Here is a 22,859-nt window from a genome sequence, read left to right as displayed (position 1 = left end):
AGCATGCCAATTTCAAACATGGCAACAACTGTTCAGTAAAGTGTAGGGTAACCATTATTTTCTTTCCAAAAATTATTTGAGACAAAATTTTTATCTTTCCCTGTCCACACTCATCACATCCTAAATTTGTATGATAGAGATAGATGATGATAGAGTTACAGAGTAATATTTTAGAACTAGGGTGATGGTTAAGCTGTAGAGCATATGGCTTACGTGTGTGAGGCCCTGGTTCAATTCTCAGCACCACCAAAAAATATTCCTATAAAAAGAGTAATATTTCATAACCTTTTGTTGGTTTACTTAACCCCCTCTGCATAGTTTTAAAATTATTTTTAGTTAGGAAGAAGGGCATAGTTAATCACTTTGGGGAGGGGCTGGAGAGGTAGTATGGTGAGTAAGGTACTTGGTGTGCTCAAGTATTATTCCAGGCTCTGTGCTCAGGGTTCACTCCTGGTAGGGCTCAGGGGACCATATGCAACAGTGGTGATCAAAGCAGCATGAGTGATTGCCTTACCCAACCACTATCTAACACAAGCTCTTTGAGGGAGTTTATTGTATTTTTACAATGTTTTATTTTATTTTTGACTAGCATTTTCAGAATTCTCATAAAACTATATATTGTAAATGAATAAGTTTTATATATTAAACAGCTATCAGAAACTGTATTATATCTATAGAACCTCCCTTTCTGATTATTATAGGTTACATTAGAAAGGAATTTTGATATTTTGTGGGCATTTCATAGACAAAAGAGGAACAAAAATATAGGAAGAAGTCATTCATTTCTGTATTTTGGGCACAGTGGTAGGGCGTTTGCCTTCCAAGCGGTCAACATGGCCGACCCGAGTTCGATTCCTCCGCCCCTCTCGGAGAGCCCGGCAAGCTACCGAGAGTATTCGATATGCAAACACAGTAACAACAAAGTCTCCAATGGAGACGTTACTGGGCCCGCTTGAGCAAATCGACGATCAACGGGAGGGCCTTTACCTTTACCTTTACCCTTGTTTACAAATCTCTTTCATAGAAATGAGAATAGAATCAAAGTCATTTCATTAACTTCTATGTCTAATTTAGAGAGGAACTTCCCATTCACATGAAATTCATATATAACCCTTCATATAAGCACAGAAAATATTCTTATTCAATGTGCTCTGGGAATATTAGCTTTGACAGCCATATTAATGTAAATAACAACAAACGAATTATTTCAAATATCTTTGCAAGCAAAGTCACATTTTGCCTCCAAAGCATGAAAAAAAATATCAAAGAAATTCTGAAAATATTAGTTGAATATTAGTTCTTCTACAATGTTGCTTCACTACAGACCTTCCGTTGGAACACTATATTAGCCACTTCACTGCTTATTGGCTAAGATTTCTAAATATGACATATAACGCAAAAGAGCTAGCTGAGAAATGAAGGTATCAGTTGTTAGTCGCAAGAGGAAATAAAAATCCTTCACATATTTCAACTACCGTGTTTTCATTTGTTGTTGCTTTTTGTTTTAATGTTACTGGTCTCCATTTTCTTGACAAACTCAAGATAAATGTCATATTTTGATCAAAACCTACCCCTTGAAGTTGGCGTGCAGTTATTATGGGTCCTGAGGTTTGAAAGGTTGAAACTCATTTTCTATATTCTTAAGAATTTTTTTGTCATAATCCTAGATTATGCATCTTCGAGAGTTTGTGGGGCAACAAAGAGATAATGACTAGCATAGCTGACCTCTTTCAGAAAAAGAAATCCTAGAGGTAGAATATAGTGAAACCACACTTAATCAAGGGTCAGAAAAATGTTTTTTAACATTCTTTATACAAAAATATTCATTAAATAAGAATTTTCTAGATTGCCCTGAGTTTGTGTTTAAGGTAACATTAAGGACTCAGAAATGAACTGGAAAATGGATCAAAAGACAAAAAGTAAGGTCAATGCCCTGTCTTGACTATTTTTCAGAGATTTTTTCCCCCTCATGAAGTCCCTTAGTTTTCTTCACTTGGACATAAAATCAACATTCAACATTATGCGTTAAAAGTCTGTGTCATCACATGAAGATGCAGATTTCCTACCTCAGACAGCAAGCTCCTGGGGTGGTCAGTGCAGGAGAGATTCAGCAAACTGTAATTCTAGGTATCTGCAAATCAAATGGAAAATATCACTCTTAAGTACTAAATTGCATTCATCCATTAAAAATCATAAATACATGTATGTATATAGAGAGTTGTTTTTTGTTTAAAAAATATTTTAATATTCATAAAACCTTCTACCCTACAAAGGCCCAGTAAAAAGGCATGAGGAAGTAAGATGAAATGATTCTTCCTTGTAGGTAAAAAAACAGTGTTTACAGAGAGAAAGAGAAAGACTGAGCAGGAATGAACAGCTCTTTCATTGTTAGTTTCACAAATATCAGGTAAAAATTGGTACTGTTTTCCTTATATTGCAAATAACGCAAAGTGAAGTTCAGAAAAACTTGTCCAGAGATAAAAAGTACAATTCATGACAGTATGTGAATTTAGACCCTTGAACTTTTCTATTTTTCTGGGGTATTAGCATGAAAAAAGCAGGATGAAAAAAATTAATCAATTTTATCCACTAGACTTGGTATAAGATGGAGCAATAAAAGAAAACTAATCTTTGATCTAAATAAATAGAGCTATCAGACTTGCCTCCTCTTACCAATGGCCTTAGATAACTCAAACTTTAAGCATCAATTTCTTTTTTATGTAAATTAAGATTATAATTACTTTGTAGCCTAAGTCTCAGTTAAACTTTTTCTAGATTTCCCATTATTTCAGATCTATAGACAGTATATATATATATATATATATACATATATATGTATATACATATACACACACACATATACACAGAGAGAGAGAGGAGAAAAACAGAAATGTTATATAACTAATAACAAATTTTCCTTTGAGTCCACATTTAGATTCTATGAGCACTAATAAAATAAAATATCTCTGAATTTAATATGTATTTATTCATGCCATTAGTTGTAAAAGACCACTATTTTCACTTGTATCAATCCCACATGGTTTAACCAAGTAGTGGAAACAGCTTCTGTTCCCAAAGACGAAGTCATAAAATTTAAAAAAATAGATGAATAAAAGTCATTTGGCTTAAAAAAAGTAAGAAATAGTGCTTTAAATTTGAAAGTCCTATAGGTACATTAAATGTCATTTTAAAAAGTTTGTCTGTCTTGTATAAAGCTAAATCAGGTTATATCACTGGCACCCCATATGGTCCCCCAAGTCTGCCCTGAGCGCAAAGCCAGGAGTAAGCCCTGAGCACCATCAGGTGTGGCCCCCAATCCAAAAGTAATTAATTAATTAAAATGTAAAAATCTGTGCTTATATTCACATCTCAGATTCAGAGAGAGAGTGCTTCGAACAAAAGAAGAACCAGAAAATTTCTTAATACAGTGAATAAATTTATTGAGAAGTATAAAGCCTCTAGAAAATTTTATTAAAATAACCCATTTTCCCATAGGACTCAAATTAGATTAAGACAAGAATACAGTTGATAAAGACTATCTGCAAGAAATTCTTGTCAGATGCCACAAAAATCAAAACATTAGTCATATTTGAATATTATTTATAATTTGAAAGGTAGTACATGACATATATATCAAGTCATCATTATGATAAATCCAGTGCAACATTATTTCCCTAAATTTACTTATATGCAAACCAAATTTCAATTATTCCGTGGCTCATGTGGAGCAGATAAAAAGTTACCCTTGTACGCTTAAAAAAAAAACCTAAAAATTGAACTTCCATATTACCCAATAATCCTACTTCTTATCCTCTACCCATAGGCCAGGAAACACTATTTCAGCAAAGACATTTAGGCTCTATTAACAGTTGACAAGATCTAGAAATAACCCAAGTGTACACAAACAGATGACTTGATAAAGAAACTATGGTGCATATACACAAAGGAATACGACACCACTCTAAGAAAAAACAAAATCATGAAATTGAGCACTATGTGGATGGAGTTGACATATATCATGCTGAAGAAAGTCAATCAGAAAGAGAGATGCAGATACAGAATGGCATCTCTCATAGATGAGATATAAATAAATATATTATGGAAACAACAAATAGATTGGCAAAGACAACAGGACTTGAGAGCTGGTTTACAAAACTGAGGAAAGTGGTGGAGAGAAGACTTCATCTGGGAGTGTCAGAGAGAGAAACAGTCACTCTAGTGGAGAGTGTGGCATGGAAAGTCATATGCATGACACTGCATCATTAACAGTATTGCAGATCAATGATTCAGTGTTTTTAAAAATTTGCCCTGTATCTCAATACCCCAGGAACTTTTCTCCATCTAGACAATCTCCTCCTTTGAAGTGGCTCTTTGGTAGGAAAGAAAAAATGAGGAAATAACATAAGACTGTCAAAGGTCAAAGTACATTTAAGATTTGATTCTGCTTCACCTGTATGACCTCAGCAGGTTATGACACAACATGAAAAAACAGCAAAAGTAATGCTCAAGACAGAGCGACGCAGAATACTTGGCTTTGTCTCAGGACATCTCAGAGTTACAACACTCTTAAATATTCAAAATACGTCACAGAATAAAAAAAAAATCACCTTAAATCCTTTATCAAAGTCTCAACTTCAGCAATAGAAAAACTCAAGCCTTCTATGAAAGAAGTTCACCACCCCTCTTCATAATCTGAATGATTGCCCTGTGTCCGCAGTAACTTTTGAGTATTTCCCAAAGCAACACAAAACTGCTAGACCCAGAAAGACATCTGGAAAAACTGAAAAGAAACAATCATATTCTAGAGTCTATAATAAAATCAGTTAACCTTGGATGACTTTTAGTATCTGATGACTGTTTATCAAGAAGCTGGCATAATCCTTTGCAAAGCACCCATCCTTTCTCAGGAAAAATGTTCTCACTCCAGAATATTTCAAAGAAAGAAAGAAAACTGCATATTTATAATCACCCTGTAACTTATAAAACTTCAACTGATTAATAAGAAACTGTGCAAAAGCAGGATACCAAAACTTAATTGCAATAAGCTGATCCTAACTAGTGGGAATAGACAGTCAGTAATTGATTAGTAATCATTGATCATTTATACCACATATGTTGAAAAATAGAAGGAAATAAAGAACAATAGTGAAAGGGATGGAAAAAAATCTGTTAAAGTGTTAAATTTTTTTTTTAAAAAAAAAAGACTTGAAAGACTCAGGAAATGAAGAAAATAGAGACCCAGAGTATCATTGACTTGATCTCTGAATCCAGTAAAGAATTTAAGCTACATAGGTCTACACTGACTATCTTCACATCACAAAATTTCCAACCACAGGCATCAGAATTACTAACAGCAAAGTAAATATACATTTCAATATTTGATATTGTATAAATATTATAGTACAGATATGGCAGTTTGTCAAAACTTTCTCTAAGTCAACGATGAGTAACCTTTTAGCCCTATTCCTGAAGATCCCAGCCCAGGGGGAAGAGTCACCAGAATTCTGTGAGTGTCTGGCCTGTTTGTCCCAGGTTACAGCTCAGTCTACATAGGTAAGTTAAATACATGGAAGAAAACACATTAGTATATTTTAGGAAAAACGACATCTAGCCCATTTCTAATATTTTCAGTTAACAATAAGGTTAGTTGATAACATTCCTGTTTAGTGATAAAAGAGAAGCTTTATTCACAACTTCAAAGTGATCTGTGAATTTTACAAGTCAACTCAACCAGTTATTTGTGTGGAAAAAGATAAAAGGACTAAAGATGATTTGGACCTCCTATTGTAAGAGATACCCTTCTAAATGGGTGATGCAGTGAGGTTGCTATCTCAGCCTTTTCTTCAAGCAGCTCATAAACATGACAAGAACAGCTCAGACTGCGAACTTTTCAGATTTTTCCTTTGCTCTTTGCCACAAAGTTCTTTACAGCAAAGCCTTTGTTTTATTGACTTCAGGTCCCCAAAGGCTTGTCAGGGTGAAGACTTTGCCACAAAGCAAATTGCAGAATTTTAAAGTTTGATCCTCAGTATGAAATATAAATCTATTATAAATCTATTCCTTTTTACAAGTCTTGAGCACGGATCTTCAAAGAAAATCATTACATCTAGATTGGAACAGCTTAGTTCTATGTAGTGGTAGAGGGAGCAGTAAGAGAAACACTTATCGTCAGTCAGACTTGTAAATTAAACATCATGATACTAAACATGATTATGAAGTCTATCTCAAAAAGCATGGGATTATCAGACAAAGCCAAAGGAATTAGATGGAAAACATGAAAATACCCATCATTAAATTCCACATGAAGATTTGTTTTTAGTTTATAGGTCAAATCAGACAGTACCCAGGCTTACTCCTGGCTCTGTGTTCATGAATACTTCCTTGCAGGCTCGGGGGGACCTCGTGGGGTGCCAGGGATCGACTCTGGGTCAGCTATATGCAAACCAAATGTCCTACCCACTGTACTATCTCTCTGGCCATAAAGAATGTATTTAAATGCATTCTTACATCCTCTACATTAAAATACTTATCAAGAATACAACATATTCCAAGGTTTATGAATGATTTGGTTGTCTCATTAAAGTAATGTTTGCCAGCATTTAATTGCTTCCCTCCCTGATTTTAATTTCCTCACCTGTCAGCATCTTTCAGAAGCACTGAGATCTTCTGACATCCTGGCTGATTGTGTTGAAATTAATCAGATTTTTTTAAGTAAATTGCTGTGGCCTAACGGTAATGCTCAACTTCTTAATGTGATATTTATAAAGGTTCTATCAATGGAACTTATAATCTAGAAATTAAAAGAGAGGCTTTAGGAATTCTAAGCAAAAAAGAGTAAAATTAGCTTGCAAATTTGTGCCACTAGTCTTTAAAGAAAATGAACATTTAAAAACATGCAAACAAAGTCCTTATTAAACATACAGTACTTACCAGCAATCATTTTGGAATCAATGGAAAAGTTTAAGATATACAGCTACCTCAGAAAGTTTGGAAAAATGTATAAAAGTAATTCATTAAGCTGAGCTCACTTTAACTAAGTATCTACTCACTCAAAAGTTATGCCTTTTATGAAAATAATATTGAGAATATGATATTAAACTGATACAAACCAATAATGATTTTTATCTTCATCTCATTCCACTGAATAGAAATTGCTATTACTACTAGTAATAATAGTAATAGGCTCATTGAACAAGTCACAAGTGACAAAGCTGAGTCACAGAACAGTAGAGGGATTGTTTCTTAGTTATGATAAGACTTGGTTTCTGATGCAAATAAAATCAGAAAATATAGCATTATCACTTTAGAAAAAATAAAGAGAAAGCTGTTGGCAAATTCTTCAAAATTCAGTGTTAAGTCTTGTGTTAATATCTGTCAATAATAGTCCATAAGATACTTCAAAAATCCATATATACTAAGCTGTTCTGAAAGAAATACTTAGAATGATGTTTAGAAAAAAAACTTTTTAATATGTACTACCATTAAGACTATTTGTATGTCTCTATGTTATTTCTATATTTCTAAGTAGAAACTTAGAAGTTTCTACTTAGAAATATAGAAATAGTATTTATAGTGTAATAAGGTTTTGAAAGTGAGTCTATACTTTAATCAGCCCTTTATTTGAACTACTCTGGAGGTTTTAAGTGCCCAAAACTAAAAATGAAGAATACAAAACAGTGCAGGCAAGCACACTTGAATAAGGGCCTGGATTGGGGGTAACATAGGGAATGTAGACACTGACTTTATAATCATACATAAACCTTATCTTTGCATTGGATTCTGAGCCCCTATTTAATCTTGAAACATATCTATTTCTCTGAAGCTTTTCCTAACTCAAGAAGGCTTGGAAAAGTAATCTTTTCAAGATTCTAGTAGCCTATCAACATTATTAAGAATACCACTTTGTTTCATCACTTTCACTTGATTTTGTGTCTTGAAGAGATTGTGTAAAATTCAGTTTGTTGACCACACAACCTAAATCCAGAATCTGGCACTTAGCAGTTTCCCAAGAAACTATTTAAAGAAATGCATGAACAGATGAAACAAATATTCTATGTGACTCTTATGCCACTTAGTTAATAAATATTATATAAAACATGCTTACTAAGCATTAGTTATTCAAAATCTAATTTTAAAAACATATTGTCCAAATGATTCTATGACTCAGTGAGAAGCTAAAGGATCTGAAATGATTGGATCATCATTAATCCATTAGAGAAGTAAACAATAATGAATGTAAAATGCTGAGAAAATTCATGTAGCAAAACACAATTTTTATAAAATAAATCATGTTAAGTTCTATGTTAAAGATTACAAAACCAGTGGGCCAAGAAAGAGTACAGTGGGTAAGGCACTTGTTTGGCATGCAGCTTATTCTGTCTGATCACCATGGTTCCCTGTGCATAGCCAGAAAATACCCCTGAACACAGAGACCTGAGGAAGCCATTACCAAGTGTGATCCCTCCAAAAAAAATTAAAAATTTCATTTGAGTAAAGCAAAAGGTTTAGAACTTAGCAATTATGTAATAAAATTCACATCCCATCTTTGTATCCACAAATGCACATTTCCCCAGTATACCATAAAGAAGTACACACAAATGAAGGTTCATGGGGGCAACTTTGAAGGAATTTTGACACTCCAGTACTAAGTATGGTATAATTAAGTTGTAACTAGAAAACATACAATTAGACAATATGGCAATACTATTGTAAACTATAATACCTCAATAAAAACTGATTTAACTTGAAAAAGCAGGAAAAATGTGGAATTGCATAAGATCACAAGAGCCAGATTACATGATAGAAATATAGAAAGTAATATGGAAATAAGGAAGCAAGCATATAAGCATTAGAACCTTAATAAAGACCTGGGATATAGATAGAAAACAAAAAGAAGGAAAGAAAGAGAAAAAATACTGAAAGAGAAAATAGTTGAACTTGCCACATAGATGTCATATTATACTTTTGCAAAGTATAAAATGTTTAAATTATTTGGTTTGAAATGTAGAAAACTCAGTTTCAGAGCTATGCAAATGGGAACTTTAAACACAAAGAAATCCAAATAAATAAATTGCTAAATTGGTAAAATAAATTGCTTCACAAAGAATTGGAAGTGTTCAGGTCAAGGCTAAAAGATCAAATGTCAGGGAGGCCACATGTGACATCCTTGCAGGACAGGAAGTATACAATGAGAGATAGGCCATTGTAGTTCTGTGATTTAATTGCCTACTCTTAAGAGATAAACCACACCCTATATCTCTAGATAGCAATAGGGAGAATTACCTTCGAAGAAGAAAACCCAAATAATAACAATTATTCAACACATCCACAGAGCCTCTGTAATGTCATAAACACAAGATGTAGTCATGTACCTGAAGTGTAATGAGGCAGAAAATACACCTTAAGAGTTAAAACAAACAGCTGCTAAACTAATATGTGAATATTATAGATAGCTAGGCTACACTATAACCAGGAGCTTAAGACAGAAATAAAAACTTTTTTAAAAAAAATGTACCTACTAACTTGTTTGTAGGTAGGTGATGACAGAAAGCATCTAATTTTGCAAAGCAAATAAAGTTATTAAAGAGCTGAAAAAGGTAATTCACAAGTCCAAGTTCAAATTAGATCATGGTGTTCTGGGTAGTCAAGACACATGTAGGAAAAAATCAAAATAATGTTAGCAAACAAAGTTTAACTCACCATAGTCACAGGTGCAGGAAAGCAACCCAAATGGGATGAGAAGTAGGAAAAAATGAGATCACATGAAAGAACATTTAACATTTAAAATTGAGAAAACAATAAATCTGAGAGCCTACAAACCTACTTTCACAGTTGATCAGATTGACTCAGTTTCATACAGTGCCACCTTTCTCACTCCAAACTCTGCCCCCCCCCAACCTGCCCCAAACCACTCTAAAACAATATTAGCAGGAGAAGGCAATTTCTGGGTCTAGTTTCTGTTGCTTTTTTCCAGCATTCTCCATTGCTATATCACAGACGAAACAGTTTTTCTTGAATAAAACAGATCACATAAAATATTAATAAAAGCAAAAGCTAAGTTAAGAGTAATTATTGTTGGACAATCTCCCTCCCACATGGGGGGAAAAGAGCTAGAGACAGAGAGAAGATTTAGTAGATAATTGGGGCAGTGGCAGAAGGGAGTACTGAGAATTCTTACAGTCATACAAATGATAATGGTTTTGTAATTTCCCTTCCTGTGACTTAACGAATCTAGGTGAAAAAAGAGGTGGCTGCTTCAATACAAACTCACTGACATATGCCCGCCAAAAAAGTTGTAATTCTAAAGCAGAAAACAATCAACAACTCCTTCAACATGTCTCAATCTTCCCAAAGACAGAGCATAGCAGCAACTCCTGCTGAAATGCAGAAAAGCAATGTTTCAGGGGTAAATCAGAGTAGGTGAAATATGCAAAACATATTGCTTGAGCGGGCCCAGTAATGTCTCCATTTTGAGACTTGTTGTTACTGTGTTCGGCATATTGAATACGTCATGGGTAGCTTGTCAGGCTTTGCCGTGCGGGTGAGATACTCTCAGTAGCTTGCCAGGCTCTTTGAGAGGAGCAGAGGAATCGAACCCGACTTGGCCAGGCTGACTGCGCGCCTTACCACTGTGCTATTGCTCCAGCCCATGCAAAACATATTAATATGCAATATATATATGCACACATGTTCTCAAAAATATACCAATATATATGGCATTGCCATATTCACAGAACTGTCACTGTCTGTGTTGTTCATCGAGGAGAAATATCTGCTTTGAAGTTCCTGAAACTGAGTCAGGAAATCAAAAGGAAAAAAGAGAAATGCAGTACCCACTAGGCTCTGCACCCAACACTAATACTACTGGAGTCAGCTGTCTTAGACAGGTCTCTTTCAGTCTCCTATTCCTTACAATGAAAAGATACAGTTCGAACAGTAACTTTCAATGTGCACAAATACATAAAAGGTACTCTAGATCTGTTCAGAGGCTGCAAGTTCGTACTACTAAGATGAGATGAGCCTTTTCTATTAAGTAGACAATTGTGCCAAGGGTCCAAAAGCAAGAGTGGGTTAAAAAACAACTGCTGTCATCTTAAAAGAATGAAGTCAGTGGCATTAAATTCTCTGATAGTCATTGAACTTTAAACCATCATGTAATATCAATAAAGAAAGGGGACAGATGTACTACAAGTTTCACTTAAATCTGCCTTTAATAGAACAAAAATTATACATTTTATTAAATCTTAATCCTTGGAGTTGAAGAGATAATACAACAGGGAAGGCATTTGTCTTGTACAAGGCAGCACTGGATTTCATCCCTTGTTCCTCATGTGATATATCCCTGGGCCTACCAGGAGTGATCCCTGAGTGCGAGAACCAGGCAAAAGCTCTGATATATGGTCCAAAAACCAGAATAGATAAATCTGAATCCTTGAAGATATATATGTTTTAATAGTGCGTGTAGTGTAGGCATAAAGCACTTCTGGTGAAACCTGAACTACACTGGTTATCTCCAAGAAACGCATTTAGATGATTGAATTAAGATATCAGGACAATGTTTATGAGAAACTGCCTTGTTCCTGACGCCCCATTCGCTCTCAATGGAACGACCATCTCCGAATGCAACGGCTATGTGTACCTAGGTCGAGAGGTCAACATGACAAATGACCTGGCACCCGAGCTGCGCAGGAGGAAGAGAGCGGCTTGGAACGCCTTCAAGAACGTCGAAGAAATAGCTAAGAGGATGAAGAACCTCCGGCTCCAGGCACATCTCTTTGATTCCACTGTTCTTCCTGCATTAACATATGCCTCAGAGACCTGGGCCCTATGCAAACAAGATGAGCACGCTATTCAGGTCTCCCAAAGAAGAATAGAAAGAGCTCTGCTTGGAATATCACGTTTCACTCAAATGAGAGAAAGAATCCGGAGTTCTGACATCCGTCGACGATCAAGGATCAGGGACGCTGTCTCATTTGCCAAGGTGTCGAAAATCAGATGGGCTGGTCACCTAATGAGATTTAAAGACGACCGCTGGACTAGAGCTGTTACTGACTGGATTCCACGGGATGTCAAAAGACCGCGTGGCCGCCCACCTACCAGATGGTCGGACTTCTTCGTCAAGATCATGAACGATCGGTTTGAGGCCCTTCATGTTCCCAGAGCGAACAGATGCCATTGGGCTACACTAGCACGCGACAGGGACAAATGGAGACGTTACAGGCGCCCGCTCGAGCAAATCGACGACTAACGGGAAGTTAAGTGATTAAGTGATTAAGTGATCAGGACTGAAATAACAGTCTCTCATGGAGTTCCATTCTTACTTGAAAGACTTACTGAGAAAGTTTATCCATTCATACTTAGTTTTGTCAAAAAATTTTGTTTTCTGCAAAACGTTTGAAACAATTTCTGAAAAATAAACCAAGAGATTGTATCATTTCAAGGAAAACAACTAAGTATTTTGCTGCCAATGAGATAAATTTTAAAGTGAATTATTTAAAAAATCTCAAAGCACTATATATGTAATATCTTGTATATATAAGTTTCATGATGAAATCAATGGATATACTGATAACTTATCTTTTATTACATTGTAGAATGAGATATGTCAACACTTAAAAGATCTAGATAAGTCTAGATAGTTGTGATAACCAATATTTTCCATATGGCCAATGCAACTTACAAAATCAAAGATGAAAATCAAATCAATGTGATCTGAGACTAATGTATTTTAAAGTAACAAAATATTACAAAATTTATTTCAGATTTCAGTGTGTAGGTAATCAGACCTTGGAAAATAACCACTTGTCAAGCTTTAGTATAGTATCAAAGAAGAAAATCTACAAAAAACTTCTTTTGCCTTCTGTTTTGAATGATTTTGAGTTTCAAATCATAAATATTCTTTCTGTATTTCCACATGAACTTGAATCAAAATGTGTATCCCAAAAATCTGATGCAGAAGTGAGAATTCAGTTGTCATGTTTCTTCCTAATCTCTTTTTACTTTCATTTTTTATTGTTTGGCTTTTTTTTTTTTTGGTTTGGCTTTTTCTAATGGAGGAGGAGGTGGCCACACCAGGCACTCCACTACTCAGAGGTTACTCCTGGCTCTGCACTCAGGAATTTTCCTGGCAGTGATTGGGGAATCATATGGGATGCTGGTGATCAAATCCAGGTCAGCTGTATGTAAGGCAAACGCCCTACCCCCTGTACTATCACTCTGGCTCCTTGTTACTTTTTTTTCAATTTAGTTATTTTCATACAAACATTTTTTTTATTTTTATATATAAATTACATATTATAATGGTCTAAAATGTAATTAGCTTTAAATGACATAAGTTTAAAACACATTTACATTTTTAAAATGTCTTAAGGCCAAACCCCTGAATAAATGAGATTTTGGTATGCTCCTTTCCTATCCAGAACCAAACTAATTGGTTATAAATGATTCTACAAGATAGAATAGTTCATCTCTACTTCTAGATCCTACCTGTTTACCCTTATGTAGTTCTACTCAGTAGGTGCTCAGAAACACAAGAATTTCTGAATGACTTCAATTTAGAGAAGGCCACCAGAAACTTAATACTCATCTATGCCTTTTTTGTGGGACAGTCACTGATGACTTGGCCACCTGGATGCACATCCAGATTTTAATCAAGGTATAAATTCTCTCTAAAATCTTTATGTTTCATGTAAAATGAGAATGGCAATGGATCTACTTCACAATATTGTGAACCTTTAATGAAATGATCCATTTAAAAACTTACTAGAGAGTACCTAGAATATAATAAAATCTCAGTAAATCATACTCATTATTATAAGTTCTCCTACCAAAACTTTTTGCAATGCACATGGGAGAAATAAAGCAGTTTACTCCTATATTCTCAGAAACTCAAATGTAACGCAACTGTCAAAGCACTAAGCTTCATGAAAAGAGAGAGGCAAAAGTATCCAGAAGTACTTCTCACCTCAAGAGCAAAGAATCTCCTCTGGCCAGAAATGAAAGAAGGCTTACAAGAATGACCCAGTCACTGAGTAAGTTTCTAAATTTTCCGTGGTCAAATGAGCAAGCAGTCCCTACTCATAATCATCCTGGACACTGTGATGACAGAGAAGGACAACAGGAGTGTGAGGATTTACACCAAGTTCCAGATTAGCCAAGAGACAAGACTGACTTTCTTTTGTTCAAGCAAAGACATAATGTGTTTCTTTTTTCCACTCCATTTGAACCCAGAAGGAATGAATTTGATGAAAAATTAAGATGACTGTCAAACCAAGATCAGTCCAAAAGTACTAAGTATGGTCTCATATTGCTAAGAATATATTACAAGTAGAAACGATCATTTTCTTTAGATTAAAAATATAATCTAGAGAATATATGTACGGGCACTTGCCTACAATTCCCTTATAAAGGAAAGAATCATTATACTAATTACATCATGAGATGTAATTTCTTTCTTTTTCTTTTTTTCTGTCCTGTGGATTGAAGCAATCCTCACATATACAAGGAAAGTTCTCAGCTGCTAAACTACATACCCAGTCCTCAAGTTCATTTGTAAATGTAAAAACATAATGCCACCTTTATATCATAAACTCTAAGTACAACTACTTCAAGTGCCAATATCTTACAAGCCGGATAATACTTTTAACTGCTGATTTAATAGAATGGTATACGTTATGCTTCCAGAATAATGTATAGAAACGATCATGCCCCTTAACAGCACTTGGATCTTCAATCAGGAAATTCAATTTTAGCTGCAAAACTATGTTTTGGCAAAAGTGCAATTGAACTCAGTGTACTTGTCACATTTCTAAATATACTCCAGTCACCATGACAACAAGGGAGACTGATGGATCGCTTAAAGGAGTACGGTATATTTAATTGTCAGCATTTTAAACTGACTCAGAAAAATGCTGTGTGATGGGTCTACTCACCATGGTTACTGCCGCTGGGTCCATAATAATAAAAAGGTTCACATACGCACATCAACAGCATGCGCAAAAAGGATGTAAAAGTTGGAAGGTCTTTATTTCCAAATGCCAGGCTTAGGGCTTTAGAAATGACTTGTTCTCATTAAGGCTCTACATAAGAACCTTACGCCCAGATCACCAAGACCTGTGAATGCACCCAAGTCTATTACAGCAACTCCTAAATCAAATTGTTCCAATAGCTCCTCTTTTCTCTTAAAGATAAAGATAAAACAATAGTTATGTTCTCGCTGGGATATATCCGCAATTGGTGAGGGGGGAGCAGGGTAAAGTCCTTGCTTTCTCTTCATGCAGACTTCTGGGAACCATTCATTCCCTAAATGGGAGGCCAGCGAGATAGTGCAGGGGGTTGGTGAGAGTTACCTTAGTTTGGCTCTTGCCTTGCAAATGGCCAACACAGGGTAGCCCTAGTACCACATATGGTGCCTGAGACCAGCAGGACTGATCCCTGAGCGCAAAGCCAGGCAAAATCCCTGAATACAACCAGTGTGACTCAAATATAAACAAATTCTCTGAACAATCATTCCTTAGTACCTCTTCCGTGCCAGGCCATCTTTTATATGCTGGAAGTTGAGATAACACACAGGTTCCCCACCTTTATGGACATGATATCACATGAGAAAAATATAGATACTAATTAAATAGCCATTAAAAATATGAAATAGTTCAAAGGATCCGATCCATTAATGTTTACTATACACAGTGCCTAGTATATGATAAGCACTTAGCAAATCCTCACCATCATCAGCAGAGCTGAGCTACCTCTCACCAAAACCATTTGCAATGTACATAAAGAGAACAAAGCTATCCTGACCATGTATGAGCATGCCAGTAGTGCTATGTAAAATAGAAAACGAGATAATGGAAGAAAGAAATGCGGGGGCAGGGTGGAGAGCTGTGCTACTTGAGCCGGAGATGAAGATCTCACTTGAATACATGCATCCTAAATTTTGAATTATGAGTATGTCAGTCATATATAGAATCAGAGGAAGTCAGGTGGAAACAAATGAATCTTGTACAGGGCAAAGGGTAGTTTTTTTTTAACGACTTGATTAGAGGTGGAGATAAAGGAGAAGACAGATTTCATCTCACAGGGTCCTGTAAACACACACACACACACACACACACACACACATGAGCATGTGTGCATCTTCTGAAATTTTTTTGATAACAGAATCAATGTATAGTTGAATTCTCAAAGAGTGATAATAGTGATTGAGCTAAATAACTGAGCTCGAAGCTGTTTCTCTGTGTAATGTGGAAAAATGTCATTGGGGAAAGTATAAAGGTGACAAGACCATTTTAGAGACTTCATTGCCAAACTATGGCAGTTCTTTTTCATAGCTCAAGGATTACCTTCTTGGTAATGACTACCTCTTACAAAGGAAGTGATGAAAGAACAAGGATATACTCGGGAATTAGAGCACGCATACTTGCACCCACATTCATACATACATACATACATACATACTGGTCACACTTATGCTCTGAGTAAGGGATATATCCGGAAAGCAGAGCACATACATGCATACATGCACACATACTGGTACACATACACTCTAGGTAAAAGGGTGTTAGCACAACAGGCTCTATAGCATAGTGAAGAATAACACCCTTGTATCAGCAAGGTGAGGCATTATATGCTGCTCACTTAACAAACTGTGAGGCACAATGGCTATTCTGCTTCTCGTAAACCACAGTTGTAAAGAATCAGTGCTCTATAGAAGTCTGAAGAATAAAAACAAACAGGAGAGCATAAGACACAAGAACTCGGCTTAGGGTAATAATAAACAAAATAGGAATACCACTTTCACCACTAAGTCACACTTTATCTCCATGAAGAAAGGCTGGAGAAAATGACCATGATTATGGGTGATAATAAGCATAATGCCAATAGCAATATCAATGACTTATGTAGAGTTTATTCTGCACTTGGCACATTGTGGCATCACCAGTTCTGACAATCATTATTCCTATTTCCAATACAAAAAAAAAACAGATTGTAACATTATGAAGCTCACCCAGAATCATCACTGTTTCAGCAAGATTAAAAAGAAATGAATCCTAAAAACCATGCCCCTCACTTGTACACTACACCTCTCACTCAAGACGTTGGAGTGAGATGAGGATGAAATGCCCACTCGGACATTCGTGCTCAGAGGCTAGTTTGGGGTTCCTTTTTAATCTGATGAGTTCTCAAGAATAAGCAGCAACACTGGTCCCTGGGCTCTAGAGGAGGAGTGACACATCCAAGGTCAGGTAGCCACTCTGTAACAGGACTGTGAGTCATTTCTTATCCTCATGAAACAAACACAGCTTAAGTGTCACTATGCTCACACTTACACTGATTCCTCCTCGATGTTTCCCCATGCCCCCCACGCTGATCCTCTCAATTATATTCTGTTTTGCTTGACAACAATATTTTTGTTTGTTTCCAGTTACTCAAAGAGTAACTGGCTCTGGACACAGGAAAGTGTTTGGAGTGAGAATGTACAAAAAGAGGCCTTCGTTGGTGAAGAGATATGGTAAACGGTAGTGAATATTGACAAGACCTCAGTTGATAAGAAAGATGAGCTTAAACATTTCCCCAACCCAGGAAGTGGGTAAGAAAAGAACCACAAGATCTTCCTCTAGGCACCCACACAAGTGCTTTCCCAAGATGATTCACAGGTATGGCTCCACAGACCTGACAAAAGCAACCATCTTCAGGAAGATGAAAGGATATTGTAATGCCGACTCTCTCTTTTTTTTATTTGTTCCTTCTTGAGTAATAACTATTAATTGTGCGATGCGGGCAATACAGAGATGAGTCTACCGGGAAACCAGCACAGATCCATCAAATGCTTTTAGTCCGAGCTTTTTAGAAGCAATTGCTTACCACATTTTCCCTGCTCTCATTCTCACAGCTAGAATTAAAGTGGATTTTACCACACAATCAACTAAATGTCCTCCTCCCCCTCCACCACAATGAAGACGAAAGATGGCTGATGGTTCATCACCAGCAAAATTCCAAAACATATGGGGAAAATAAAAACAGTTCTAATGTTGAGAAAGACTAAATAATGGTTCCTCTTAAAAAATGCTGTCTACATACATTAATATGTGACAACCCTGTGGAAAATATGTATTTTTTAATTTGGACACTTAAATAAAGTAATGCTCTGATATTACTTGTCCAGAATCCAAAAGTTAAAATAGTGAAGCAAGAATAAAAACACTGGGTTTTTCTGTTTGTTGTTTGTTTGCTTGCAATTATTGATATGGAAATCAGGGTATCACAAATGAAAAGCAAGTGCTTTACTGCTGAGCTACAGTCCAAGCCCAATATCTGTAGGTCAAATTTTCTTCTAGTCATTAGCATTATCCCACACTCACTCCCAGGAGATTCCAATCTATTCTTTTCAGCTTTACAGTAGAATTAAGAGATCCAAGTATTTCTTAGAAATAGGCTTTAACTGTTTACAATAGCTAGAATCTGGAAAAAACCTGAGTGCCCGAGAACAGATGACTGGTTAAAGAAACTTTGGTACATCGTCACAATGGAGTACTATGCAGCTATTAGAAAAGATGAAGTCATGTAATTTACATACAAGTGGTGCCACATGGAAAGTATCATGTTAAGTGAAATGAGTCAGAAAGAAAGGGACAGACATAGAAAGATTGCATTCATCTGGGGAACATAAAGTAACAAAATAGGAGACTAACACCCAAGAATAGCTGAGATAAGTACCAGGAGGTTTATTTCATGGCTTGAAGGCCAGCCACATATGCTGGGGGAGGGAAAGCAGCTCAGATAGAGAAGGGAGCACCAAAAAAAGGTGTTGGGAGGATCCTCCCAGGATGGAGAAGCATGCTGAAAGTAGACTATAGACCATACATGATTGCCACTCAATGCCTCTTTTGCAAACCACAGCACCCAAAAGGAGAAAAAGAACAAAAGAAAACGCCCTGCCACAGAGGCAGGGTGGGATGGGGGGAAGGGAGGTGGGAGGGATACTGGGATCCGTGGTGGTGGAGAATGGGCACTGGTGGAGGGATGGGTACTCGATCACTGTATAACTGAAACCCAAGCATAAAAATTTGTAAGTCTATAACTGTACCTCATGGTGTTTCACTAATAAAAATTTTTAAAAAAGAAGTAGGGCTTTATAGGAGTGAAGTGATAGTACAGCAGGTAGAGCACTAGCCTTGTATATGGCTAAGTGGGTTGGACCCTGGGCATCTCATATGGTTCCTCCATATGATGGGGGAACTTTGTTGCTGAGCACAGAGTCAATATTAAGCCCTGAGCATCACTGGCTATGGCAAAAGAAAGAAGGGAAGGAAGGAAGGAAAGAAGGGAGGGAGGGAGGGAGGGAGGGAGGGAGGGAGGGAGGGAGAGAGGGAGGGAGGAAGGGAGGAAAGGGAAGGAAAGGGAAGAATTTGGAAGGGGAGGGGAAGAAAGGGGAGGAGAGAAATAAAAGGAAGGAAGGAAGACATACATAGCCATAAATCCTTTTCAAGAAATCTTTTCAAGGAGAATGTGCAATAGATCCATCATAAATTCAATAAGAGACACTACTGACAAAGGCAACATGTTGAGAGGAGTTGGTGTAGTTGATCCCTGTTTAAAATGAGGGAACTACTTCCACTATGAAATTTTGACCAACCAACATTACACGAAACTACCTTATTCACCCAGTCACAGGACTTGTACTGATGAGACAAAAAAATTGAAAAGAAGAGAAGATGTAATGAAAGACTTCTATCTATAAGCCAAGAGTTCACAATCACTCTGATTAACTATAACATTTTAAAATTTATTAAAATCGGGGCTAGAAAGGTAGCTCAGGTAGACAAGGGCATGTCTAGCATTTGTAAGACCTTGAGTTTTATGCCTTGTATCTAATTCCCTCCTTAACAACACCAGGAGTGACCCTAAGCCCTCTGGACCACCAGGTATTACCTTAATTTAAAATAATAAATTAAATAAAAAGCTACTTAGAGTCTAGTTTTATTCTCACTTCCTCCCCATATTATGTAAATTTTGGAAAGAAAACAAGAGGAAACATCCAGCTTTTAGGCCCTAAGATAAAATATCTAAAGAAATGATGATTAACTCATTTAACTTAAGTAGAATCTAATCTGTTTCCCCTTACCATGTGGGATGGTGAGGGAAAGCAATTTGAAAAGATGCTTTATCATAAGCAAGCTGGCAGGGATACCTGATGAGAATGGTAATTAAATCAAGAAGTAAACACTTAGATTGATGTTCTTTATTTTGGTGGCTGTCTTTTGAAATGGTTTGCATAGAAAGGTGGCCACTTCTCCCTTTGGATGACAAATAAAGAGTAACTTCACCAAGTTTTTTACTTTTTGAAAGTTATTTTGTTTTGCAGCAACTGCCAATAATTCCCATTCTAAGTGCTAGTTAGTGTGTGGTGAAAGGAAAGGAAGATTGAAAGAGAAAAGGATACAATTCCCCCTATTAACACAGAGCTCAGAGTCTCCTACTTAAGGCCAAGCACAAAATGTTGTGATTTTTTTTTAAGTCAGCAAGTTATGTTCTCAATTATGAAAATACCAAATGTCAGATTCTTCTCTAGTCCAAGCAATAAATGTAAAATGAGCCAATTCTGAATCAGACTTTTTTAATGAAAATTATGAGTGCTGAAGCTTTTCTCTCTGGTGCCAATATTATTAGAACTCATAAGGGAACACAAGGGCAATTTACTATATTCCATATTCTCCCTGGTCTCTACACAGTGTTAAATAAAAATATAATGTGACTCCAACACACCATTTCTTAGTCCTTGAAATTTAAAAGGAAAAAATATTAATATATTTTATAAAAACATCCAAAAATCCTCTCATCTCAACATGTAACACTAGCCATATTTCGAGGGCTATGGGTCACTAAGAGCTATTCATAGATCTCATGTTGCACAGAACACCTCTCACACCCTCTCAACTTTACTTCCTAGTGAGTGAATCAGTAAAACATCTGTTAGAGATAAGAAGACAAGTTTTCTCATTATTTTAAGATAAATGGAGCCCACAATCTAAAGCAACCGATGCAGTATTGCAAAGTATTTCTCCCAATGCTATATCTCAAGATCAAGAGATTGCAAGATGCGATCATGGCAAATGGTGAAAAGGGACAACAACTTATTCCACAAGTGAGAATAAGTAAAATCAAACAGAAACAATTATTCCTAAAAGAATGGCTACCTAGTCACTGTACCGTGAAAGATACATTTCTGATCACAGACGGGCTGGAGCAATAGCACAGCGGTAGGTCTTTTGCCTTGCGCTTAACCTGCCCAGCCAGGCTGGGTTCAATTCCTCCACCTCTCTCCGGGAGCCCGGCAAGTTACTGAGAGTATCTTGCTCGCAGGGCAAAGCCTGGCAAGCTCCCCATGACCGTATTCAATATCCCAAACACAGTAACAACATGTCTCAAAATGGAGACGTTATTGGGCCTGCTCGAGCAAATCCATGAACGGGAGGACAGTGTTTGTTGGGCTGGAGCGATAGCATGGCGGTAGGGCATTTGTCTTGTGCGCAGCTGGCCCTGCCGAGCCAGGTTGGAAGATTCCTTCACTCCTCTCGAAGAGCCGAGCAAGCTACCCGTGACATATACAATATGCCAAACACAGTAACAACAAGTCTCACGATGGAGACGTTACTGGACCCGCGCAAGCAAATCGATGAATAACGGGAGGACAGTAATGATCACAGACAAAACCTGCAATTCTACCCACAAATCTTTTGTAGTTTGAATCAACACGTGTTTGCTAACTCCAGTTATTATTACAACCTCGTCCCAATATCACTGTGTAACATCTAGGAAAAATACAGCATAAAAAGAATCAGTAGATGCATTAAAGAATGAAACTATGGGGAAGGTTGGGGCAGGGAAATAGGTGAGAAACCTATTCCAAACGTCTCTTATAATTTCTGGTTTAAGAAGTCTAATCTCTTCTGAAATGATGAAGAGTTTTGTCTCCATCACATCCTCCTCTATGATAGAAGAAGGGATGATTTTTCCTGAAAGAGAATTGCCAACAATTAATCCATATAATTAGCAAAGTAAAAACTCCAGAAATCACAGGGAAGGGCAGGCAGAGTTCACGTCTCCCTCTTGTCCTTCGTATTTTCCTTTGTGTTGCAGAGTAAGTTTCTAAAAGTTTCCTAAGCAGATCCCAAGCCCCATTTCACTGGATAAAAAATATATGAAACTTTTCTGCTATATAAAAATATTTTTTAAAAAATGCTTGGACTGGAAAAAAGTCGGAGATAGAACAGTTGCCTTGAACATGTGAAGCCTGGGGTTTGATTACCAGCAATAATATATAAACACACATACACTAAGTATATTAAAACTAGCACTATAACTCAACTGCTAAGGATATTCCATGGTTAGGACTAAAGGACAAACTGACAAGTCCCAATGTGGGTGTCAGGTCTTAAGAACTCTTCTGGACCACACCCAGAAATGCTACCTGTTCACTACTAGCTCTGGACTCAGGGATCACTCCTGGAGATGTTAGGGGAACACATATAGTGCTAGAGAGCAAACTGGGATTGACAAGTGCCTTAACAATTGCTTTAACTCCTGTACTATCCCTCTGACCCCTAAGCACATTTTCTGTTTGACCTTTGAGAGCCACCTGCTTTAGTTTGGGAGCCCTCCATTATGATGAATCTGTTTATGGTCACTTTTTTTTTGTTTGGGTCTCTACAATAGTGTTCATGGGACTCAGAGATCTCCTGACTAATACAGACACCCATGGTGCTTGGGCCCAGCAGTTCTAAGGGACACTCAGTGGTTTCCAAGGGACCATCCAGCTGAGAATCAAACTGGGAATTTCCACATGCCAGGCACTAAAATAC

At 36.8% G+C, this 22,859-nt stretch overlaps 1 protein-coding gene across 1 annotated transcript in view; it reads right to left on the bottom strand.

Annotated features, from left to right (window-relative positions):
- The window catches only part of LPP (LIM domain containing preferred translocation partner in lipoma), a 758,624-nt gene that overhangs the window by 561,129 nt on the left and 174,636 nt on the right, over window positions 1-22,859 (bottom strand). Inside the window, exon 4 of the mRNA XM_056121924.1 lies at window positions 2,067-2,131. The gene's annotated coding sequence lies outside the window, so the exon portion shown is untranslated. The remainder of the gene's footprint in view (window positions 1-2,066; window positions 2,132-22,859) is intronic.

Source organism: Sorex fumeus, unplaced genomic scaffold (assembly GCF_029834395.1).
Source record: "Sorex fumeus unplaced genomic scaffold, SorFum_2.1 ptg000044l, whole genome shotgun sequence".
Lineage (NCBI taxonomy): Eukaryota > Metazoa > Chordata > Mammalia > Eulipotyphla > Soricidae > Sorex > Sorex fumeus.
This window is presented reverse-complemented; position numbering and strand designations above follow the sequence as displayed.